Here is a 27,267-nt window from a genome sequence, read left to right as displayed (position 1 = left end):
GAACCCAGGAAACCCAGAAACCCAGAAATTTATCCTGAATGAAATGAAACCCAGGAAACCCAGAGAACCTGAAAACTCCAGAAACCCAGGAAAACCCAGAAACCCAAAATGAACCCAGAAAACCCAGAAACTCAGGAAACCCTGAAACCCAGAAACCCAGGAAACCCAGGAAACTCAGGAAACTCAGAAACCTAGGGAAATTTAGGAAAACCCAGGAAACCTCAGAACCCAGAAACCCAGGAAAATCCAGCCAACCCATTCCAACTTGAAGACTTGAAAACCTGAGTGAAACCCAGAAAACTGCAGGAAACCCAGGAAAACCCAGAAACCCAGGAACCTTTAGAAATTTAGAAAACCAGAAACCAGAACTCCAGGAACCTGTGAAAACCGGAAAATTCCAGCCAACCCTAGAAAACTCCTTAGAAACCTAGAAACCCAGAAACCCAGAAACCCAGAAACCCAGAAATCTCCTGGAACCCAGAATTAGATACCCAGAAACTGAACCCAGTAAAACCCTGGAACCCAGAAAACTCTAGGAAACCCTTAGGAACCCAGAAATCTCAGGAAACTCAGAAACTCCAGGAAACCCAGAAAATCTCCATTCTAATTTAAAGTACCTATGTTCTTTAGAACTCCAGAAACTCAGGAAACTCAGAAACCCAGGAAATCTAGAAACTTAGGAAACCCAGGAAACCAAACCCAGGAAACCCAGATTTAGAATCCAGAAATCCCAGAACCCAGAAAACTCCTAGAAACCTCAGGAAATCAGAAATTTGTGAAACCTTAGAAAATTTAGAAATTTAAAAATTTAAAAATCAATAAAGTTAAAAATTTAAAAAGTTAGAAATTTAGAAATTTAGAAATTTAGAAATTTAGAAATTTAGAAATTTAGAAATTTAGAAATTTAGAAATTTAGAAATTTAGAAATTTAGAAATTTTAGTAAATTTAGAAATAGAATTTAGAAATTTAGAATTAGAAATTCTGGAATTTGTTCTAATTTAAAGATTTAGAAATTTAGAAATTTAGAAATTTAGAAATTTAGAAATTTAGAATTTTAGAAATTTAGAAATTAGAAATTTAGAAATTTAGAATTCTAGAAATTTAGAAAATTTAGAAATTTAGAAGTTTCAGGAAATTTAGAAATTAGAAATTTAGAAATTTAGAAATTTAGAAATTTAGAAAATTCTAGAAATTTAGAAATTTAGAAATTTAGAAATTTAAATTTTAGAAATTTAGAAATTGAAATTTAGGAACCAGAAACCCAGAAATCCCAGAACCCAGAAACCCAGAAACCCAGAAACCTAGAAACCCAGGAAATTTAGGAAAACCCAGAAAACCCAGAAACCCATTTAGAATTTAGAAATTTAGAAACCCAGAACCCAGAATTAAAATTTAGAAATTTTAGAAATCAGAAACCCAGAAAACTAGGAAACCCAGAAATTTAGAAATTTAGAAATTTAGGAAATTTAGAAATTTAGAAATTTAGAAATTTAGAAATTTAGAAATTTAGGAAACCCAGAAAACCTTAGAAAACCCAGGAACTCCAGAAACCAGAAAACCCAGAACCAAACGTGAAACCCAGGAAACCCAGAAAACCCAGAAACCGAGAAAACCCAGAAACCCAGGAAACCCAGGAACCCAGAAACCCAGAAACCCAACCGAAAACCAGAAACCCAGGAAACCCAGGAAAACCTTAGGAAACCTCAGAACCAGGAACCGAACCCAGAACCCAGGAACTCTGAAACCCAGGAAACCCAGAAAACCCAGAAACCCAGAAACCCAGAAACCAGAAAACCCAGAAACTCCAGTGAAACCCAGAAACCCAGGAACCAGAACCCAGACCAACTCAGGAACCCAGGAACCCAGAAACCAGAAACCTAGAAACCCAGGAACTCAAAACCCAGAAACCCAGAAACCTCAGAAACTCCAGAAACCCAGAAACCCAGAAACCCAGAAATTTAGAAACCCAGGAAACTCAGAACCCAGAACCCAGAAACCCAGAAACCAGAACCCAGGAAACCCAGAAACCCAGAACCCAGGAACCCAGAAAACCCAGAAACCCAGAAAACCCAGAAACCCAGAAACCCAGGAAACCAGAAACCCAGGAACCAAACCCAGAAAACCCAGGAAACCCAGAAACCAGAACCCAGAAACCTAAAACAGGAAACCCAGGAAACCTGAAACCCAGAAACCCAGAAACCCAGAAAACCCAGAAACCCAGAAACCTGAGAACCCAGAACCCAGAACCCAGAAACCCAGAAACCCAGAAAACCCAGAAACCCAGAAACCCAGAACCCAGAAACCCAGGAACCCAGAAACCCAGAACCTGAAACCCAGGAAACCCAGGAATCCTGAGAACCCAGAAACCCAGAAACCCAGGAAACCCAGGAAACCCAGAAACCCAGAACCCAGAAAACCAGAAAACTCAGAACCCAGAAACCCAGGAACCCAGAAAACCCAGAAACCCAGGAAACCCAGAAACCCAGAAACCCAGGGAACCTAGAAACCCAGAAAACTCAGAAACCCAGAAACCCAGAAACCCAGGAAACCCAGAAACTCCAGGAAAACCTGAGAACCCAGGAACCCAGGAAACCCAGAAACCCAGAAACTCAGGAACTCAGGAAACCCAGAAAACCCAGAAACCCAGAAACCCAGAATTTAGAAACTTGAAAATTTAGAACCCCAGAAAACCAGAACCCTTAAATTGTAAACTCCAGAAACCCAGGAAACCCAGAAACCCAAAACTCAGGAACCCAGAAACCCAGAACCCAGAACTCAGAAAATCCAGAAAAACCTGGAAACCCAGAAACCAGAAATTTAGAAACCCAGAAACTCCAGAACCCAGAAAACCCAGAAACCCAGAAATTTAGAACCCAGAAATCTAGAAACCCAGAAATTTAGAAATTAAACCAAATCTAGAAATTTAGAAATTTAGAAATTTAACTCAATTTCATTTCAATTTAAAGATTTTAGGAAATTTAGGAACCAGAAACCCAGGAAACCCAGAAAACCCAGAACCCAGAAACCCAGAAAACCTAGGAACCCAGAAACCCAGAAACCCAGAACCTGAAAACCACTAGAACCCAGATTCCTTAGAAAACCCAGAAACCCAGGAAACCTGAACCCATGTAAACCAGAAATCCCAGAAACCCAGAAATTCCAGAAACGAAACCCAGAAATTCCAGGAACCCAGGAAACCCAGAAACCCAGAAACCCAGAAACCTCAGGAACCCAGAAACCCAGGAACCTAACTCCAGAAACCCAGAAACCCAGAACCCAGAAACCCAGAACCCAGAAAACCCAGGAACCAGAAACCCAGAAAACCCAGAACCCAGAAAACCCAGGAACCCAGGAAAACCCAGGAACCCAGAACCCAGAAACCCAGAAACCCAGAACCCAGAAACCCAGGAAAACTCCAGAAACCCAGAAAACCCCAGAAACCCAGAAACCCAGAAACCCAGGAAACCCAGAAACTCCAGGAAACCCAGAACCCAGAAACCCAGAAACCAGAAACCCAGAAACCGCTCAACCCAGAACCCAGGAAACCCAGAAACCCAGAAACCCAGGAACCCAGGAAACCAGAAACTCAGGAACCCAGGAAACCCTAGAAACCCAGGAAACCCAGAAACCCAGAAACCCAGGAAAACTCAGAACCTCAGAAACCAGAAACCTCAGAAACCCAGAAACCCAGAAAACCAGAAACTGAAACCAGGAAACTCAGAAACCCAGAAACCCAGAACCCAGAAACCTAGGGCAACCCAGAACCTTAGGAAACCCAGAACCCAGGAAACCCAGAAACCCAGAAACCCAGAAATTCAGAAACCCAGAAATTTAGAAATTTAGAATAAATTAAATTAGAAATTTAAAATTGCACTAAGAAATTTAGAAACCCAGGAATTAGAAACCCAGAAACCCAGAATTTAACTCCAGGAAATCCCAGAAACCCAGGAAACCCAGAAATGAAACCCAGGAATTTAGAAATTTAGAAATTTAGAAACCCAGAAATTTAAAAAACCCCAGAAACTCCAGGAATTTGAACCCAGGAAACCCAGAAACTCAGAACCCAGGAAACCCAGAAAACCTGAACCCAGAATTTAAATCCCAGAAAACCCAGGAAATTCCAGAAATCCTAGAAATTCTCAGAAACCCAGAAACCCAGAAACCTTTTGTAAAATTTGTAAAATTTAGAAATTTGGGGAAATTTTGTAAAATTTTAGAAACCCAGGAACCCAGAAAACCCAGAAACCCAGAACTCAGGAAACCCAGGAAAACCCAGAACCCAGAAAACCCAGAAACCCAGAAAACCCAGGAACCAGAAACCTGCAGAAACTAGAACCAGAAAACCCAGAACCCAGAAGACCCAGAAACTGAAACCCAGAACCTCAGAAAACTCCAGAAACCCAGAAACCCAGAAAACCCAGAAACCTTATAGAACCCAGGAAACCCAGAAACCCAGAATTTGAACCAGAAACCCAGAAACCCAGAAACCCAGAAACCCAGGAAACCCAGAAACCCAGAAACCCAGGAACCCAGGAAACCCAGGAAAACCCAGAAACCCAGGAACCCAGAAACCCAGAAACCAGAAACCCAGGAAAACCCAGAAACCCAGGAAACCCAGGAACCCAGAAACCCAGAAACCCAGGAACCCAGAAAACCTGAGAACCCAGAAACCCAGAACCCAGAACCCAGAAAACCCAGAAACCCAGAAACTCAGAAACCCAGGAACCCAGAAACCCAGAAAACCCAGGAAAACCCAGGAAACCCAGGAAACCCAGAAACTCAGAAAACCCAGGAAACCCAGAAAACTCCAGAAAACCCAGGAAATCCAGAAAATCCCTGAGGAAACCCAGGAAAACCCAGAAACCCAGAAACCTGAACCCAGCAAACTCAGAACCTGAACCCAGAAACCCAGAAACCCAGAAAACTCAGAAACCCAGGAAAACTCAGGAAACCCAGAACCCAGAAACCCAGAAACCCAGAAACTCCAGGAAACCCAGAAACCCAGAACCCAGAAACCCAGGAAACCCAGAACCCAGAAAACCCAGAAAACCCAGGAAACTCAGCAACCCAGAAACTCAGAAACCCAGAAACCTGGAACCAGAAACCCAGGTTCAGGAAACCCAGGAACCAGGAACCTCAGAACCCGGGAACTCAGGAACTCCAGGAAAACCCAGAAACCCAGGAAACCCAGAAATCATAAACCCAGGAAACCCAGAACCTGAAACTAGAAATTAGAAACAGAAACCCAGGAGGAACCCAGAAACCCCAGAAACTCAGAAACCCAGAAAACCCAGAAACTCAGGAACCCAGAAACTAGGATACTCCCAGAAACTCAGAAAACCCAGAAACCCAGAAACCCAGAAAAACCCAGGAAACCCAGAAACCCAGAAACCCAGAACCCAGAACCCAGAAACTCAGAAACCCAGAAAACTCAGAAACCCAGGAACCAAACCCAGAAACCACAGGAAACCCAGGACAACCCAGAAAACTCAGAACTCCAGAAACCTGAGAAACCCAGGAAACCCAGAAACCCAGAAACCCAGGAAACCCAGAAACTAGAAACCCAGAACCCAGAAACCCAGAAACCCAGAAACCCAGGGAAAACCCAGAAACCCAGAAAACCCAGAAACCCAGGAACCCAGAACCCAGAAACCCAGAAACCCAGGAAACCCAGAAACCTGAAACCCAGAACCCAGAAACCCAGAAACCCAGAAACCCAGGAACCCAGAAACTCAGGAACCCAGAAACCCAGAAACCCAGAACCCAGAAACCCAGAAAGAAACTCAGGAACCCAGAACCCAGAAACTTAGAACCCAGAAACCCAGAAACCCAGGAACCCAGAAACCCAGAAAACCCAGAAACCCAGAAACCCAGAAACCCAGAACCCAGAAACCCAGAACCCAGAACCCAGAACCCAGGAAACCCAGGAAACCTGAAACCCAGAAACCCAGAAACCCAGAAACCCAGGAACCCAGAACCCAGAACCCAGAAACCCAGAAACCCAGAAACCTGAAAACCCAGAAACTCAGAAACCCAGAAACCCAGAAACCCAGAAACCCAGAAACCCAGAAACCCAGAAACCCAGAAACCAGAAACCCAGAAACCCAGAAACCAGAAAACCCAGGAACCCAGAAAACCCAGAAACCCAGAAACCCAGAAACCCAGAACCAGAAACCAGAAAACTCAGGAAACCCAGAAACCCAGAAACCCAGGAACCCAGAAACTCAGAAATCCCAGAAACCCAGAAAACCCCAGAAACCCAGGAACCAGAAACCCAGGAAACCCAGGAACCCAGAAACTCAGAAACCCAGAAAACTCAGGAACCCAGAAACCCAGAAACCCAGAAAACTCCAGGAAACCCAGGAACCCAGAAACCCAGAAACTCAGAAACCAGAAACTCAGAACCTCAGGAAACCCAGGAAACCTAGAAACTCAGGAAACTCAGAAACCCAGAAACCTTAGAACCTTAGGAACTCAGGAAACTCAGAAAACTCCAGAAACTCAGGAAACTCCTGAAACCCAGAAACTCAGAAACTCAGAAAACCTAGAAACCAGGAAACCTAGGAAATTAAGAAATTTAGAAATCCAGAAATTTAGAAATTTAGAAATTTAGAAATTTAGAAATTTAGAAATTTAGAAATTTAGAAATTTAGAAATTTAGAAATTCAGAAATTTAGAAATTTAGAAATTTATAAAGCCTAGAAAGAAATTTAGAAATTTAGAAATTTAGAAATTGAAATTAAATTTAGAAATCTAGAAATTTAGAAATTTAGAAATTTAGAAATTTAGAAATTTAGAAATTTAGAAATTTAGAAATTTAGAAATTTAGAAATTTAGAAATTTAGAAATTTAGAAAATTTAGAAATTTAGAAATTTAGAAATTTAGAAATTTAGAAATTTAGAAATTTAGAAATTTAAAAATTTAGAAATTTAGAAATTTAGAAATTTAGAAATTTAGAAATTTAGAAATTTAGAAATTTAGAAATTTAGAAATTTAGAAATTTAGAATTTTAGAAATTTAGAAATTTAGAAATTTAGAAATTTCAGAAACCCAGAAACTCATAGAAACTCAGAAATTTAGAAACTAGAAATTTTAGAAACCCAGAAACCCAGAAACCCAGAAACCCAGAAACCCAGAAACTCAGAAACCCAGAAAACCCAGAACGGAAACCCAGAAACCCAGAAACCCAGAAACCCAGAAACCCAGAACCCAGAAACTTTAGAACCCAGAAACCCAGAAACCCAGAACCTCAGAACCCAGAAACCCAGAAACCAGAAACCCAGAAATTTAGAACCAGAACCTAGGAAACCAGAACTCAGAACCAGAAAACCCAGAAACTCAGAACATTTGAACTTAGAAAACTCAGAAATTTAGAAACCCAGAATTGAGGCCCATAGAAACAGAAACCCAGAAAACTCAGAAAAACTAGAACCCAGAAATAGAAACCTTAGAAACTCAGGAACCAGAAACTCCAGAACCCAGAAAACCAGAAATCAGAACCTTAGAAACCCAGAAACTTAGAAACTAGAAACTCAGAAAACTCAGAAACCCAGAACCCAGGAAAACCCAGAAATTCAGAAACCCAGAAAAATCAGAAACCCAGAAACTCAGAAACTCAGGAAAAGAAACCTGAAACTCAGAAACTCAGAACTCAGGAACTCAGGAAAACTCAGAAATTAGAACCAGAAATTTAGAAACCCAGAAATTTAGAAATTTAGAAACCCAGAAACCCAGAAACCCAGAAACCCAGAACCCAGAACCCAGAAACCCAGAACCTAGAAACCCAGGAAACCCAGAACCTAGAAACCCAGGAAACTCAGAAATTCTAGAAACCCAGAAAATTCCAGAAATTTAGAAACCTAGAAACCCAGAACCCAGAAACCTAGAACCCATAGAACCCAGAAACCCAGAAACCCAGAAACCCAGGAAACCCAGAAACCCAGGAACCCAGAAACCCAGAAAACCCAGAAACCCAGAAACCCAGAAACCCAGAACTCAGAACCCAGAACCCAGAAACCCAGGAACCCAGAAACCCAGAACCCAGAAACCCAGAACCCAGAAACCCAGGAACCCAGAACCCAGAACCCAGAAACCCAGAACCCAGAAAACCCAGGAACCCAAAACCCAGAACCCAGAAACCAGAAACCCAGAAACCCAGAAACCCAGAAACCCAGAAAACCCAGGAAACCCAGGAACCCAGAAACCCAGGAAACCCAGAACCCAGAAACCCAGAACCTGAAACTCCAGAAACCCAGAAACCCAGAACCCAGGAAACCAGGAAACCCAGAAACCCAGAAACCCAGAAACCCAGAAACCCAGGAAACCCAGGAACCCAGAAACCCAGAAACCCAGAACCCAGGAACCCAGAAACCCAGGAACCCAGAACCCAGAAACCCAGAACCCAGAACTGAAACCCAGAAAACCCAGAAAACCCAGAAACCTGGGAAACCCAGAACCCAGAAACCAGAAACCCAGGAAACCCAGAACCCAGAAACTCAGAAAACCCAGGAAACTAGAACCAGAAACCCAGGAACCCAGAAAACTCAGGAACCCTGAACCCAGAACCCAGAACCCAGAACTCAGAAACCTAGGAAACTCAGAACCCAGAAATTTAGAAACCCAGAAATTTAGAAACCCAGGAAACCCAGAACCCAGAAATTTAGAAACCTAGAAACCCAGGAACCCAGGAATTTAGAAATTTAGAAACCCAGAAACCCAGAACCCAGAAACCCAGAAACCCAGAAACTAGAACCCAGAAATTTAGAAATTTAAAAACCCAGAAACCCAGAAATTTAGAAATTTAGAAACCCAGAAATTTAGAAATTTAGAAATTTAGAAATTTAGAAATTTAGGAAATTTAGAAATTTAGGAAATTTAGAAATTTAGAAATTTAGAAATTTAGAAATTTAGGAAATTTAGAAATTTAGGAATTTAGGAAATTTAGAAATTTAGAAATTTAGAAATTTAGAAATTTAGAAATTTAGAAATTTAGAAATTTAGAAATTTAGAAATGGAAATTTAGAAATTTAGAAATTAGGAAATCAGAAATTAGAAATTTAGAAATTTTGAATTTAGAAATTTAGAAATTGAAATTTAGAAATTTAGAAATTTAGGAAATTCAGGAAATTTAGAAATTTAGAAATTTAGGAAATTTAGAAAACTCAGAAAATTTAGAAATTTAGAAATTTAGAAATTTAGAAATTTAGAAATTTAGAAATTTAGAAATTTAGAAATTTAGAAATTTAGAAATTTAGAAATTTAGAAATTTAGAAATTTAAAAATTTAAAAATTTCAAGATTTTAAAACATTTAAATTTTAAAAATCTGAAAAATTTAAAAAATTAATTTAAAAATTTAAAGAGTTAAAAATTTAAAATTTTAAAGTTATAAAATTTTAAACTTATTTTTAAATAACTTAAAAATTGAAAAATTTAAAAATGAAAACCTGAAGAATTTAAAAATTTAAAAATTTGAAATATGAAAATCTAAAAATTTAAAAAATCCAAAAATTAAAAATTTAGAATATCTTAAAATTTAAAAATTTAAATTTGTTCAAATTTTGAAATTTAAATTTGTAAAATTTGAAAATTTTAAATTTTAAAAATATAGAAATTTAAAAATTTAAAATTTAAACAATTTAAAAAATTTCATAATTTAAAAAACTGAATTATTTAAAAATTGAAAAAAAAACATAAAATATTGAAATATAAAAAACAAGAAAATTAAAAAATTAAACAATTGAAAAATTGAAAAATTGAAAAATTGAAAAATTGAAAATTTAAAAAACAAGAAAATTTAAATTTGGATATTTAAAAATTTGAATATTTCAAAATTTAAATGTTTGAAAATTAAAATATTTAAAAATTTAATTTTCAACAAAATATTTCAAAATTCCAAATTTAGAAAAAATTTAATTTGAAAATAAAATTTTAAATTTAAAAATTTAAAAATTTCTTATAAAAACAATTATGTCTCCCCTCGGTTTATTTGCAAAAAATAATATATTGAGGGGCAACAAAAAAATTCGGGCAATTTTAAGGATTTTCAAAACATTCTTTAACAAATTCGAGGAGTTTTACTGATTTTCGTTATTGGAAAATCAACTGATTAGCTAGATTCAAAACTATGTCTAACGAATTAAACCCACTATTGGGTTTTGATGTTTGTTGAGTGGGAATAAAAAATAAGAAAGTTCATATATGGCTTTCTTAATTTATATGGAAACATGGACTTGTAATGGAAATACGAAAACCGTGCAGTAAAATATAAAATAGAAAAATCACTTTGATGTTGTCTGTCAGATACTAATCGGTGTCATCACGAATTAAACAGGGTCAATGTTGCAATAACCTGAATTATTCAAATCAAAAGTACGATTTAAATCAAACTCCCCTGGTCCAATTGCAGAACAGGACGACGGAAACGAAGCGATGTGAACAGTGAATGGGGAAGGTACGGAGGAGGTAAAGGGTTTCTCGCCCTGGAGCTATGAATTCCCCACAAAAAGAGAACATCAGTTAAGGCACAGTTCCACCTTCAGTAAGATATGCAGCCCAAAAGCATTAAAGAGAGGAACAAAAGTTGTGAGATGAAAACGACCGACCAACTGGCCGAATTCAAGTTGGATAACTTTTCGATATGTATTGCTACCGCTACATATAACTATCCGAAGCAAAGTTTGTATCGAGCCGGCTTCTGCAGCCGAAGAGCGAACCCGAAAAAGTTTTAATGGCCTTTTCGTTCCAGAAGAATTTCCTAGCAATGTTACTCCGGTTAATTTTATTCTTTTAATTTTCAGACTGTTCAAAAACGAATCAAAGTACAGCTTGTGGTTGGGCAAACGTGTTCCATAGAACGAGGTTTAATTTTTTGGGAATTCTGCCAATGCAGCAATTGCGAGAATCACGAGCTGAACACTATACAAGCGGCGTAACACACTGACTGGCGAGTAGCGCGCTGTTTGTAAAAGATGCGTACGGACCATCACAACGAACATTTGAGAACATTTGCATGCATAGTTCGAGTCCTAATGAGTAGAAGATTTATTACTGGCGTTTCCGAAATGTTCATCTGACCTCAATTCGAGCATGGAATGCGAGCTAACTCTGCGGAATAAGTTTCCATAGATGAAATACGAGAAAGGCAAAAACGATATTATTAGACACAACGGTCTATCTAGCGCATAAGAAAGCAAATAAGGAAAAAAAAAGTTCGCTGTTTCGGATATGGGTCCCGTTAAATACAAATTTCTGTCAACAAGTTTCTCTGAACATAGAGTATCTTTGTGATTGCCACACAACATCTGAACACATTCATGCATTTGCATTGGATGAACTGGATAGCATCGAAAGCACTGAATGAATTATTTGGGTGTTCATCTAGAACACTTAATTGATAAACTTGCGAAAAGTCTAGAAGAAGAAAACCAGAAAAAGTTTATCTCATTTTAATAGACACGCGAACACACAATATGGTACTCGAATTAAAAAGCCTTCTAGGGTGACTTAGCCTTCCTGCTCCTTGTTATAAATTAAACTAATTATTGTCCCTTTGTTAGTCACGCTTCATCATTGAAAGGTTCATATTGTCTCACAACATCTCGATTGCCCCATATTGCCGTCAACTTAAAATGATTAGGACAGCAAGTGCTTCTTGCTCTACTGGCAGACAAAACACTGAAACGAAGATGGGTAAGCAGCGTTTCTCAGAACCGCAACGATATAGGAAGGGGCACCCGAAAACAAATTTCGTTCTGCTGCGGCTCCGACATCGATGCCCCCGGTTAGGATGTGCTTTAATCAAGACATCACAATGCAGGAAGTATACGTGACAGCTGATATCACCCCCTAAACGAAGCACTTCCCAGCGCCCCCCCAGCCCCAGTGCGCACAATACAGCGATACCTAATTTATAGATGCTAATGACGGAAATTTTCCGGAAGCGAGGCCTTCTTCCGTCGTCGTCATCAATGCCGAACAATGCTAATACAAACGCTGATGTTTCCCACATATAGGCGGCCGACTTGCTGGGAACGGAACAAATGGATCACGAACTCGCTTTCAGACTCGACGACTTTTCGCCGTCCCATCACGATAGGAGTCATCCATTAGTCGGAAAATGAATGAGAATCTGGTGTTCTCAACCCCGGCCCATCCTGCGGCAAGCACAAAGCGTACATTGACCAGAGACCATCAAATTTAGACAATTGACCATAGTTTGTGAGAAACGCGGTCAGTGTTGGGTATTCATTGTTTGTGATGCTATTATTCATAGCGGGAAGGGTAAATAAGCTGGCTGGCATTATGGTAAAATATTTCCTGGATTGTTTACTCGACAGCAAGCATGTCGTTATTGTTGTAATTTTGTAATTCGTTGAGATTAAACAAACATATTTAAATATTGAGCTTAGGAATAGAACTTGAATACCACTTGAAGGAATAAGAAAAAAAAAGTTTTCTGTACACAGCAAAAAAAATATTAATATGCCGTGACGCAACTTCTCAAGACGTACCCAATGGAAATTTTTCCAGAAATTCTGTTCCAAATTCCTTAAGCAGCTTTTAAATTTCTCCAGAAGTTCTCCCGAAAATTCCTCCAGTCTCTTCGGAAATTCCACCAAGAGTTCCTTTGGAAATTTCTCCAGAATTTTCTCCAGAAACCTCCAGAAGTTCCTTCAGAAATTCCTGAAGAAGTCCTACAAGGAATTCCTCCAGGAGTCCCTCAGGAAATACTTCCAGGAGTTCGGCAATTCCTCATTCTAAAAAAAAACCTTTAGGAGTTCCACCAGAAATTCTTCCAGGAGATCATAAAGTTCTTCTGAAATTTTTTTCAGAAATTACTCCAAGAAAACCTCTGAAAATCTCTTCAGAGCGTTCTATGGAGTTCCTCAAGATATTCTTTCAAGAGCTTCTGCGCAAACCAATCCTTACTGAAGTTGCTCCTCAAACAAAAAAAACTTCCAGAAGTTCCACCAGAAATTCCTCCAGGAGTTTCTTAAGGAATTTCTTAAAGAATTTCTCCAGAAATTATCCAGAGTGTCTCCAAGTCGTCCTCTGGAAACTCCCCCACGAGTTCCTTTTGAAATTTATCCGGAAGTATCAGGAGTTTTTTCGGGAAGGATCAGGAGTTTTTTTTTAATTCTTCAAGGAGTTCTTCAAGTAATTCGTCCAAGAGTTCCTCTAAAAAGTTCTCAAGGAATTCCTTTGAAGACTTGTTCGGAAATTCTTCCGCAAATTTTTCTGAATCTCTTCCAGGAATTTCTCTAGATGTTCCTCCGGATGTTCATCTAGAACTTTCTTTAAATACTCCTCCACAAGCTCCTCTAGAACTTTTCCAGGAAATTCTTCTAAAAGTTTATTTGGAAAATCTTCCAAGAGATTATCTAAAAATACCTCAAGAAATTCCTTCGGAGATTCCTCCCTAAGTCCCTCCAGAATTTCCTTCGAAAATTACTCCAGAAGATCCTTCAGGAATTCTTTTAGAAATTTCTCCAAAAGCCCTCTCAAAAATTCCTCTAGAAGTTCCTTCGGAAATTCATAACGGCATTCTTCTGGAAATCCCGCCGGAAGTTTTACAAGAAAATTCTGCAGGAGTTCCTCCAAAAATTCCTTCTGTTTCTTCGGATTTTTTTCCAGGCGTTTCCTCCGTATGTTTCTCCAGAAACTGCCATAGAAGCTGCTTTGGTAATTCCTCCAGAAGTTCCATCAAAATTACTTCAGGATTTCCTTCAGAACGTTCACCAAAAGTTCGTCTAAAAATTTATTCAAAAATTACTCCAAGAAATCCTGCGAAAATTCATTAAGAAAGTCCACCAAAAATTCTCCCATAAGTTTCTCAAAAACCAGAAGTTCTTCAGGAAACTCTTCCAGGAGCTCTTTCGAAAAGTACGTCAAAAAATCCTCCAAGAATCTCTCTGAAAATTCCTTCCTTAATTGATTCAAAAATTTCACAAGAATATCCTCCAGGAGTTCCTCAAGAAATATTCCCCAGGAGTTCTTTCGGAAATTACTCGAGAAATTGCTCCGAAAACTCCTCCAGGAGTTCCTTTGGAAACTACTCTAGAACATCCTTCGCTTTTTCTCCAGAAGTTCCTCCAGGACTTTCTCCAAGAGTTTTCTTTCAAAAATTCTTCGGAAATACCTTCAGGAATTCTTCAAGAAGTACCTGTCGAACTTTTCCAGGAAATTTCTCAGAAAATTTGTTTGGAAAACCTTCCAAAAGCTCCCCCAGAAATACCTTCGGGATTTTCTCCCAAAGTCTCTTCAGAAATTCCTCCGAAAATTCTTCCAAAAGTTCTTGCGAAAATTTTCCAGGCGATCCTCCAGAAATTCTTCCAGGAGTTTCTCAAGAATACCTCCAGGAGTTCCTCCGAAAATTCCTTTAGGAGTCTCTCCCGAATTTCCAGAAAGAGTTCTTCCAAAAATTCATCCAGAAGTTCCTTTGGTAGTTTCTTTAAAAATTTCGTTATAGAAGCTTCTTTGAAAATTCCCGCAGACATTTCTCCTGGTGTTCCTCCAAAAAAATATTCACGAGTTAATTCGGAAAGATCTTCAGAAATTCGCCTGAAATTTCTCCAAAAATTACTCCAAGAAATTCTAAAAAATTCCCAGAAGTTTCCCAGAAAAATTCCTCAATAAAATCTTCCAGGAGCTCCTTCGGAAAATTTTCCGAAACTGTCTTCATGAATCCATCCAGGAGTTCCTCAAGAATTTTTGATTCCAGAAATTCTTCCAAAGGTTTCTCCGGAGAAACTCCCGGCGGGTTTTCTATAAGAACGCCATTATAAATTTCCGAATGAACTTCTAGAGAAATTTTCAGGAAGGGCTTATGGAGAAATTTCTAAAGGATTTTCTGAAGGATCTTCTGGAGAAATTTTTGAAGGAGGAATCTCCAAAGAAATTTCTGGAGGTATTTTTGGAAAAACTCTTGGAGGATTTTCAAAAGAAACTTTTAAAAGAATTTCCTGGAAAAGTTCTAGAGGAGCTTGTGGTGGAATATTTAAAGAAAGTTTAATTTTCCTTGAGAGCCTTTTAGAGAAACTCTTGGACGAATTACTTGAAGAACTCCTGGAAGAATTTCCAAAATCAAAAACTTCTGAAAGAATTTGTGAAGGTACTCTGGAAAAAAAATTCTTCCTCCTTCTGGAGGTATTTCCGAAGAACTTTTGAAAAATTAAAACTTCTGAAGGAAAACCGGAAAATTCGGAAGATCTTTTTGGTTAATTTTCAAAGGAACTGCTGGAGGAGCTTCCAGAGGACATCTTGGAGAAACTCCTGGATGATCTTCCTGAGGGTCTTCTTGAATAATTTCCGAACGAACTCTTGGGAAAATTCGATATTCTGGAGGAATTTCTGGATTAATTCCAGAAGGAATATCTCAAGGAGCTCCTGGAAGAGTTTCGTAAGGAATTTCTAGAGAAATTCCTTAAGAAACTCCTGGAGGAACTTCTGGAAGATTTTTTTTAGGAACTTCAGGAAGGATTGATTTGCGCAGGAGCTCTTGAAGGAATATCTTGCGAAACTCCATAGAACGCTCTGAAGGGATTTTCAGAGGATTTCTTGGAGTAATTTCTGGAGAAATTTTCAGAAGAACTTCTGCACAACTTTTTGAAAGAACTCCTAGAGATATTTCTTTAATGATATCCTGGAAGAATTTCTGGTGGAACTCCTAAAGGATTTTTATTTTAAATCTTTTGAAGGAATTGCCGAAGTCTTGAAGGAATTTTCTGAGGGACTCCTGGAGGAATTTCTGAAGGAACTTCTGGAGGTTTCTGGAGAAAATTCTGGAGGAATTTCCAAAAGAACTCATGGTGGAATTTCCGAAGAGACTGGGGGAATTTTCGGAGGAACTTCTGGAGAAATTAAAAAAAAAAGCTGCTTACGGAATTTGCAGCGGAATTTCTGGAGAAATTTCAAAAGAAACTTGCGGAAGAATTTTCGAAAGAATTTCTGGAGAAATTTTGAGAGGAAATTCCCGAGGAACTTTGAAGGAATTTCCGGAGGAGCTTTTGGAAGAATTGCCGGTTGAACTCCTGGACGAATGATTTGAGGAACTTTTGGAGGATTTTCCCAAAAACTTTTGAATTTCCGCAGGATCTCTTGGATGAATTCCTTGAGGAACTCCTGGAGAAATTTTCAAGAACTCCTGGAGGAATTTACGAAGGTACTCCTGAAGGAATTTCCGGAGGGACTTCTGGAAATATTTCCGAAGAATTAAAAAAACTCTTGGACTATGTCCTGGAGGAATTTCTACTGGAGAAAATTTGGAGGTACTTCTGGAGTAATTTCCAAAGGAACTGTTCGAGTTGATTGCTAAGAAACTCTTGGAGGTATTTCCGGTGAAATTTTCAGAGGATCTCTTTGTGAAATTTCCAGAGGAAGTCCTGGAAGAACTCTTGGGTGATTTTTTCGGAGGAACTTCTGTAGGGGTTTTTGAAGAAACTTCTGGAGCAATGTCTGGAGAGAATCCTGAAGCAATTAAGCAATTTCCTGAGGAACTCCAGTGGTAGTTTCTGTCTTGACTCCTAGAAGTACTTTTGAAAAAAATATAAATGAACTCTTGGAGAAATTTCCGGTGGATGTCCTGGAGGAGTTCAAGCAGGAATTTGCAGAGGAATTTCCGAAGGAGTTTTTGAATGAATCTCCGGGAAAAAAATCCCGTGAACTTTTCGGAGGAGTTTCTTAAGAAATTTCCACACGAATGTTTGGTAAAGTGCAGTGAATTAAAAGTTGACAAACAAAAGTCTAAAAGTCCACGCCGATCCACGGCGCCGCTTCTGATTGTAATCGATGTGACGCCATCACGTCGCCACCGCCGACTGGAAATGTTCTATCACACCACTGCGGACAATATTGTTATCGGCTCACAAGTCTATTAAAATTTCACAAATCCTTAAACACTAACTAAAAATCTAAGAATATAAAATCATGAAATCCTAAACTAAAAATTTGTAATATTGTTAGTACAAAAACTTGTTGTTTCAAAATCATGTTAGTTGAAATGAGAATCAATAATTCACTATGATGTTGTATACTGACGGAAATTATGAGAAATAAATTACAATATAACATTTTTTTAAATATATTTTAGAAGCATGAAAGAAAATTCCTGAATACCTCTAACCCAGCTGCCGAAAGCGCGGTTTCATTTGCCTGCTTATTACGTCGTTTTCGTCTTTACGTCGAACATATTACGTCACAAATTTTTTACAGTGCTTTATTTTGGAGGAAATTCTAATTACGTCACTTTTTTGTTACACAAAACAGATGTAATATCACATCTGATTTACGACGGCGATGATGTGCATCAAATCTGATGTGATATTACAATTTTTTTTACTGTGTATACTAATACGTACCACATGTGTTTTACACTCGGTAATGGTGGTGTTTGACATTCGACGAAAATAATGGATTCATCAAGAGCCATATAGTGCCTTTGCCAAAACTCAATTTAACACCGAACAAAATAAATGCGTTGTGCTTTTTATTTAAATTATGAGTACATATTTTTTATTTATTCAAACTAAGGTCTGAGTTCCTTCTGTGCATGGAAGTCGTCTAAATTCAGCTAGGTTCATGGCAGCACTCCGACTCCGCTAAACATAGATTTTACGGAGGGTCAGCAGATTGCCTTCCTCTCGATCGATCCACCTTGCTCGATATGCACCTCGCCGTCTTGTGTCCGTTGAATCGATATCGACAATCATTTTCACCGGGTGTCTGTCTAACGATCCGGTTACATATCCAGCCCACTGCAGTTGTCGCGGTGTGAACTATGGACGGTTCCACAACGGATGCAATTTGTGAGTCTCCGTCTTCTTTCTGCACTATTCCACCATTCGAATAACCCAAGTGCTCTTTGGCCTTCCAAAAGCACTGTAGAGGTATCGTGTCCGTAGAGAATTGTAGATCGTCAGTTTAGTATCGATCGTTATCGTTTCGGTTTTCATAGTCAGCAATTAGCCCACAACAAGCGGATGGCAGATTTAAATACAGTTCTACATAAGAACCTTACAAAAACTGTATAATAATTTGGCATATAAAATTTCGTAAAAATTTTAAGTATTTTAAAAAGCTTACGGAATTGTAGATGCCAAGATTTATACAATAATTGTCAGATTTTTTTACAAATTCCTTTCGTTATACAGATTCTCAAAAGTTAACTCATGGAATGCTACTGCAAGCATACTCAAAAAAGGTTATTCGTTACTGACATTTGCGATGCTCTCAAGCCATTATCACCATAACTGTGATCCAATTTATTTATTCGGTGGTTTTGGCCGAGTCTATTTCAATTATATCATAATTTTGATACCGCATGCAACCGTTGCTGTTGCTGTTCGGTCGGAGGTTGGCTGTTCCGACGGGATTGGATTATTGCCGTTTGGAATTAGCATGTGGATTGAGTGAGTGTGATCGAATTGGCTTCCGTGTCATGTGTCGGATGATTGCATATAGTGGGAAATGGATGACAGACTTCATTCAGTTGCCAATCGCTCCATTGAGCTGCCATATAGGCCATAATTAATAAGCTGCTTTGGACAACCGCTATTTCCCAAAAATTGTTATTCTGCCATTCTCAGAACTTATGAATAGACAATGGTAAATATCTGTTCCATTATTGTCCCAATGCAGGCAACATATGTGTGCGGCTTCTCATGAGTTTCATGAAAAACGGGATAACGGAAATTAAGTAATTAATTAATTAATTAAGAAATTAAGTACATTCATTCTCCCATTGTCCGCCAGTACAGGAGATACACGACACAATATTTATCAACACTTTCTGCACTTTCATATACCACCGAGCAAGCAGCCAAGAAATCCTGCACTTTCGAAGAAAAGCAGCATTTTTCAATCAAATGGAAATATGTTTCTAAGCCCAACCAGAGAGTACAAGATCTTAATGCAATCATGCATTAGATTTTTCAAATCAACGGTTTTTCGAAACCATTTGACGTAATTGGGTCATTTATATTTTGGCATTAGTAGTAAGAACTAGACCTGTGCGCCGCCCCCAACGATTTTCTTGCGCTGCCGCCCCCGTCAAAAAGGAATTGATACGCCGCCGTATGAAAATTTACCACGCTGCCGGATATTTTTTATCACGCTGATAATGTTTTTTTTTACTTTAATGAAATGTTTTCCACTACCCGCGCCTATGGTGATTGAAGGACTATTAAAGCAGTAGTTTGCATGGGTTTGCCATTTTTTATGGCATTTTATGGAGGAGTTCAATTTCATCAGGCTCCTGTCAGAGATTCACATTCTCAGTTCCTATGACAATTATCTGTATACAATTATGCCGCACACAGTAAAAAATCTGAAAAATATACGCTATGGAAATATTTGAACCTATATTTTTGTGTTCAATAGTCTCTAAATTGACATCCAACTTTTTCTTGTGCGCAATATTGAATACATAGTATATACATATACATACATAGCTCCATAGTAACGACGACCTGTAATTTTAAAAAGTGATTAAAACATGTGTCGAATCGAACGGAGCCTTTTTGTTACATCATATAGGCTGTAACATTTTTATAGTGTGTATGCTTGGGAAAGCATAAGAAAAATAGGCTTTAAAATCTACGTGAACTTCAATCTTTTACTGATTATGAATCGACTGTACGTTTTAATTTCATTTATTGAACTGCTACTCAGTCTTGCACTTATTACAACGAGTTTTTATTTACCCGGTAAAAAAAAACTCGTAATAAGTGCAAGACTGAGTAGCCGTTCAATAAATGAAATTTGATCTTTTAGCACATGTGGGAATTGTTCTTCAGGAACTTAAGGGAATGCTCCTTTTAAATTCTTATTTCTCTCTCTGTTTGCGTATTTTTTCTAGAATTTCTTCAACAACTCTTCCAAGATTTTCATATGAGAGAATTAGGCTTATTCTACGAGTAGAGCGATGTTAGGTGAGTCGAATCTCATGTCAGGTGACCATGGTACGTAAATGGAACAATACGACTATTCTCACTTCAATCGAGCAATGTCATTGCCAATGCCATTGGAAAATCCAACCGAAATTACATCTGAAATTCCATCTAGAATGTTTCTTTTCAGAAATTCCTTCACGGATTCTAATCACCAATTCCGTCACTAATTGTCCAGCAATTTCTTCAAGAATACCTCCACGAATTGTTACATGGAATTTACCACAAAACTTCCATCGTGAATACCTCCTGAACAGTGGCGTAGCCTCGAGAGGGGTTTTGGACATACAACCCTCCCCAGAGTCAAAATTTGTAGAAGACAAATTTTGTTTGGACCCTCAAGTTAACAAAAATTCGGCTGCGCTGTTTAATAGTACTCATAATACATACATTTTCATTATTTTTATTCGACATCCAAGAGATTAACTATAGTCCGTCAAATACAATTCAGAAATCCCCCACCCTCCCCTAAGACCAACTTCCTGTCAAAGACACTGCCCCTGAAGGAAGAATGTCCCGTAAGAGTTTCTGGTGGAGTATTCCGGACAATACTGTTAGAAAACGCTAAGGAAATTCAAAACAAATGACAAACACAAAACAAAAATAGCCAAAATATAAAGAGGTTTTTGGAGATATTTCTGGAAAAAAAAACCCTGAAGTAATTTCTGTGTAAGCCGCTAATGGTATTTTTGGGAGAATTTTCGGAAGAGTTTCCAGGAGGATTCCCGGTTGAATTTTCGGGGTAATTTCTAACGAATATTCAGGTAAAAATCCTAGAGTGTTCTCTAGGTGAATTTTTGGGTAAATTTTGGGGGAGGAGTAACTGACAAATTTTTCTGGCTAAAATTTTCGGAACAATTTATGCAGAAGTTTCCATGGGTATTGAAGGAAGATATTTTTTAAAGTCCGAGAAATTTTTGGGGGATTCTTCTGGTGATTTCCGAAGGAGTTCGTGGAGACATTTTCAAAAGAATTCCAGAAGAAATTTCAGGAGGAATATCGGCTGAATTTTTAAAGTTTTTTTTTAAACTTCCAAGAAAATTATTGAAGACACCTTCAATTTCTGGAGCATTGTGCGTAAGGAATAATTGAAAAGAATTTCTGGATGCATTTCTGTACTTTGGAACTTCCTTTTTTTTCAGTAAAACCATACGAAATTCCTGCTGGAGTTATTCCGGATACGTATTTTGTTTGAGGATACACTCAACCCTCTTTTTACGGCAGTTTTTTATACGTCACTTCGTTTTACGGCCTCATTTCTACGGCACGTGACGTAAAAAGAATTCGAAACATTATTGACAGCCAAAAGTAAGCCTATTAGAAGGCACTCTTAAAAACCCAAAGAACAAAGTAGATGCTTTGTATGTTCATCATTTACCTTCAACAATTGTTCCATTCCAGGTCATCCAAGAATTTCCTGGAGTCTACACGCGTAACCAAGGACCTAAGGTTTACAAGCGTAGCGAAAGAGCTGTTATGTCTTTTAAAAAAATGGTTCATGCCCTATTTGATATATTAAACCCAATTCCGTTCCAAATCATCCAAGAATTCCCTGGAGTATAGGTCTTGATTGAGGTCTACCCGCGTAACCGAAGGGCTGTTATCTCTTTTTTTTAATGGATCTATTAAACCAAACTAAATATGCCTTAAGCAACTGTTCCTTTCCAGGACATCCAATAACACCCCAGACTCCTCAGCCCCGGTTTCATCCCAAATATGTCCTCTGAGTATTCGTCTTTCACTTGCGTCTCAAATGTAGGCATATGAGTTGTTCTAAGATTTCCAAGGTTGATTTGGCAGAACATTTGATTCAAACTCCAGGACAATTTGCAGATCCTAAAACATCTCATATACATGGACTTGAGACGCAAGTGAAAGACAAATGATTGACAAATGATGGAGGGCATGGTTGGGTTGATACCGCAGCTGAGGACATCGTGAAAGCCTCAGTAGATTCGGTAGACCATTTGATTCTAACTCCAGAACAATTTGGAGATCTTAAAACATCTCATATGCCTGAGTGACTATGTCCAGGGGCAGCAGGGACTATGTCCAAGAGCTTGACGATCCCTCCCAGGCCATCTGCGAGTTGTGGGGCTTGCCTAGGATGTGGTGGGGTTTGACAGTGGGCCCTGTTAAACCTCTATAAAAAGCTGCATGTATCCGCAAGTAGGCCCCACCAAAGCGACCGTGTGCCGCTCAAAGCGCACAAGCCCAAGTCCTGGTGTTAGGTGGGACGCTAAACAGCCCTGACACGACGGCCCTCAGACGAGACAGGAGGTTTGCGCTGGCCCAATAAGCCGCCTAGAAAACAATAATTACGAACAATATAAGAGATAATGCGACTCGATATAATCGGCAAAGACCTAGGCGACGAATACAGGATCACGATTGGAAGCTTGGAACATGGAATTGCAAGTCGCTAGTTTTTGCAGGTTGCGACATCTGATCTACGACGAATTACATCCCCACAACTTCGACGCCGTGGTGCTTCAGGAGATTTGCTGGACAGGACAGAAAATGTGGAAAAGCGGGCATCGAGCGGCTACCTTCTACCAAAGCTGTGGCACCACCAACGAGCTGGGAACCGGCTTCATAGTGCTGGGTAAGATGCGCCAACGCGTGATTGAGTGGCAGCCAATCAACGCAAGGATGTGCAAGCTGAGGATTAAAGGCCGTTTCTTCAACTATAGCATCATCAACGTGCACTGCCCACACGAAGGGAGACCCGACGACGAGAAAGAAGCGTTCTACGCACAGCTGGAGCAGACATACGATGGATGCCCACTGCGGGACGTTAAAATCGTCATCGGTGACATGAACGCACAAGTAGGAAGGAGGAAATGTATAGACCGTTCATCGGACCGGATAGTCTGCACAAATGACAACGGTCAACGATGCATAAACTTCGCAGCCTCCCGCGGAATGGTAGTCCGAAGCACCTTGTTCCCCCGCAAAAATATCTACAAGGCCACATGGAGATCACTTAACCAAGAAACTGAAAACCAAATCAACCACATTCTAATCGACGGTAAATTCTTCTCCGACATCACGAACGTCCGCACTTACCGCAGTGCGAATATTGAATCCGACCACTACCTCGTTGCAGTATGCCTGCGCTCAAAACTCTCGACGGTGTACAACACGCGTCGAAGTCGGACGCCGCGGCTTAACATTGGGCGGCTACAAGATGGTAGACTAGCCCAAGAATACGCGCAGCAGCTGGAAGTGGAACTTCCAACGGAAGAGCAGCTAGGCGCAGCGTCTCTTGAAGATGGCTGGAGAGATATTCGATCCGCCATTGGTAGCACCGCAACCGCTGCACTTGGCACGGTGCCCCCGGATCAGAGAAACGACTGGTATGACGGCGAATGTGAGCAGTTAGTGGAAGAGAAGAATGCAGCATGGGCGAGATTGCTGCAACACCGCACGAGGGCGAACGAGGCACGATACAAACGGGCGCGGAACAGACAAAACTCGATTTTCCGGAGGAAAAAGCGCCAGCAGGAAGATCGAGACCGTGAAGAGACGGAGCAACTGTATCGCGCTAATAACACACGAAAGTTCTATGAGAAGTTAAACCGTTCACGTAAGGGCCACGTGCCACAGCCTGATATTTATGTCCTTACACAAACGAGAACCTTCTTATGAACGAGCGTGAGGTGATCCAAAAGTGGCGGCAGCACTACGAAGAACACCTGAATGGCGATGTGGCAGACGAAGATGGCGGTATGGTGATGGACCTGGGAGAACGCGCGCAGGACATAATTTTACTGGCTCCGGATCTCCAGGAAATCCAGGAGGAGATTGGCCGGCTGAAGAACAACAAAGCCCCTGGGGATGACCAACTACCAGGAGAACTATTTAAACGCGGTGGTGAGGCACTGGTTAGAGCGCTGCACTGGGTCATTACCAAGATTTGGGAGGAGGAAGTTTTGCCGCAGGAGTGAATGGAAGGTGTCGTGTGTCTCATCTACAAAAAGGGCGATAAGCTGGATTGTACCGCGCAATCATATTGCTGAACGCCGCCTACAAGGTACTCTCCCAAATTTTATGCCGTCGACTAGCACCAACTGCAAGGGAGCTCGTGGGCCAGTACCAGGCGGGTTTTATGGGCGAACGCTCTACCACGGAGCAGGTGTTCGCCATTCGCCAAGTACTGCAGAAATGCCGCGAATACAACGTGCCCACACATCATCTATTCATCGACCTCAAAGCGCATATGATACAATCGATCGGGACCGGCTATGGCAGCTAATGCACGAAAACGGATTTCCTGATAAACTGATACGGTTGATCAAGGCGACACGCTGAATCGGGTGATGTGCGCAGTTCGAGTTTCAGGGGCATTCTCGAGTCCCTTCGAAACCCGCAGAAGGTTACGGCATGGTGATGGTCTTTCGTGTCTGCTATTCAATATCGCTTTGGAAGGGGTAATACGAAGATCAGGGATTAACACGAGTGGTACAATTTTCAATAAGTCCCTCCAGCCATTTGGCTTTGCCGACGACATAGATATTATGGCACGTAACTTTGAGAAGATGGAGGAAGCCTACATCAGACTGAAGAGGGAAGCTAAATGGATTGGACTAGTCATCAACACGTCGAAGACGAAGTACATGATAGGAAGAGGTTCAAGAGAAGACAATGTGAGCCACCCACCGCGGGTTTACATCGGTGGTGACGAAATCGAGGTGATAGAAGAATTTGTGTATTTGGGTTCACTGATGACTACCGAAAATGATACCAGCAGAGAAATTTGGCGACGCATAGTGGCTGGAAATCGTACGTATTTTGGACTCCGCAAGACGCTCCGATCGAATAGAGTTCGCCGCCGTACCAAACTGACAATCTACAAAACGCTCATTAGACCGGTAGTTCTCTACGGACACGAGACCTGGACGATGCTCGTGGAGGACCAACGCGCACTTGGAGTTTTCGAAAGGAAAGTGCTGCGTACCATCTATGGTGGGGTGCAGATGGCGGACGGTACGTGGAGGAGGCGAATGAACCACAAGTTGCATCAGCTGTTAGGAGAACCATCCATCGTTCACACCGCGAAAATCGGACGACTGCGGTGGGCCGGGCACGTAGCCAGAATGTCGGACAGTAACCCGGTGAAAATGGTTCTCGACAACGATCCGACGGGCACAAGAAGGCAAGGTGCGCAGCGGACAAGGTGGATCGATCAGGTGGAAGATGACTTGCGGACCCTCCGTAGACTGCGTGGTTGGCGACGTGTACCCATGGACCGAGCCGAATGGAGACGCACAGGCCACACCTTAGTCTGAATCTATATACATAAAATGAATTTCTGTCTGTCTGTGCCTTATAGACTCGGAAACTACTGAACCGATCGACGTGAAATTTTGAATGCAGATGTTTTTGAGGCCGGGGAAAATTCTTAAGATGGTTTTAGACCCCTCCCCCCTTTGGAAAGGGGGACTTCCATACAATTGAAACACCAATTTCGTCATAACTCGAGATATAATCAGAGAATAAATCAATTTAGGCGAAACGAAGTTCGTCGGGTCTACTAGTGAATAATAATAATCAAAAAAACCTTCGAGAGTGGTCGAATATATGTATTGTTTTTCCCTGGAAACACTCGTTTAATCGGAATCAGGCAATAGAGTAGACTATTTCTTTTAAAGAACACAGTTTCCTGAACATTGCATAATAATAAATGAATCCTTTTTTCTAAATGATATGTTTGCCAACAACCCGGGTAAAAGTCATGAACAGAATAACAAAACATAATATGGACTTAATTGATATGAGAGATAAAAGAACAGGCAACAATATCAAAAATTTGCACTGAAATATCATTTGAATATCAATATATGCTACCGATAGGAACAAACTAATGGCCCATGATATTGATCACTTCTTACAAATAGCATAACTTGATCTCCTCATGATATTTTAGTGCAAAATATTGATATTGTCGTCTGATCTTTTATCTCTCATATCAATCATGTCCATATCTCATTTTGCTATCTTATCAACATTTGATATTATTGAGCTATTTTCTACAACTCGGGAATGGATCACGCGACCGTCTACGCTTTTTAAAGTCCCTTTGAAAAGTTGTATATCGTTGTTGATGGCATTTCACTGGAACGGATGACCCCAAATAACTCAATTTTTAGTATGTATTTATAAGGCCTCTCTCTACACCTCGATGAAAGAAAGAGAAATGGAATCATTTCAACTCTTGGTATCCTTTTTCCATATGAATCATTTCAATCCTCAATTCGGGTAAATGCTGCATTCGGGTAATTGTTACATTCAGATCGGATACATTTTATTAGGCTGAATGTCATTCGGGTATTGGGTTTTTAGGTATTTGTTATGTAATCATCAAATCATATCTTCAAACCATCCTTATGTAACGTGGTATTTGGAAACATTTACAGTACATTCAAGATTCCTCTAGAATTACGTCTTTTCATGCCGAAAATTGGACCAAAACCGAAAGAATTTGAAAATTCAGCACATCATCAGCTTTGTACCCTACCAAGTTATGCTAATTTTCGGGGAGGACAATCTCACACAAAAGTGTAAGCAAAAAAATGTCTGTGATAACAACTCGCCGAGTTTGTCACCATTGAATCCACATCTGTGCTCCAACTCGATTGCACTACACCGAAAAAAAAGCAGATCTTCCTCCAGCTCACAGCACAGATATCCACAAAAGTGACAACGTGAAAACGTGGTAAAAGTGTCTTTGTTCTCATTTTTCACATCATAACCCTTCTGCCTAATGATGTAGAAGATAAAGGCACTACCTACAGCAGTCAGGCATCGCACCTTCGCCGTTTGATATGAGTGGGCGGAGACCGGGTATGTAATACCAGCTTGCCACAAAGAATGTGGGATGGGGTACGATGCAAACAAAAACCAGAACCCGGTATGCCGGCTATTGATCGCGTCTGATCCTTTTTATCGGAGCTTTCGTTGTTCTTTTTTCCCCCTTTCGACAAGCTGCTGGTAATCAATATCGAACTTCTTTGTAATCATGCCATGGTGTTGGATCATGGATGTAGGCAAGGGGTGACTATAAAGGGTAGTGGCGTGTGGTTTTAGTGATTCTTCATTACTTTCTTTATCACTCGCTTTACCACTCTAGAACGCACGGTTTAAAGCATCATTCGAACATGCATCGCTCTTCACAACCATCGTCCCTTTTTGCAGTTCTGGCTACGTTAATGGACACTGTACTGCACATGAATAGGTTCGGAAACCCAACTGCGTGTTTCGAAGAAGTCTCCGATATTAGTCTTTGCAAGAGGATTCAATATCAGTCAAGATGAATCAA

General features: G+C 40.0%; 1 pseudogene; it reads left to right on the top strand.

The window, feature by feature from the left end:
- The window catches only part of LOC134206885 (sporozoite surface protein 2-like), a 78,745-nt pseudogene that overhangs the window by 31,750 nt on the left and 19,728 nt on the right, over positions 1-27,267 (top strand).

Source organism: Armigeres subalbatus, chromosome 1 (assembly GCF_024139115.2).
Source record: "Armigeres subalbatus isolate Guangzhou_Male chromosome 1, GZ_Asu_2, whole genome shotgun sequence".
Taxonomy (NCBI): Eukaryota; Metazoa; Arthropoda; class Insecta; order Diptera; family Culicidae; genus Armigeres; species Armigeres subalbatus.
The sequence above is the reverse complement of the archived record's forward strand: the minus strand, read 5'-3'. Positions and strand labels throughout refer to the sequence as shown.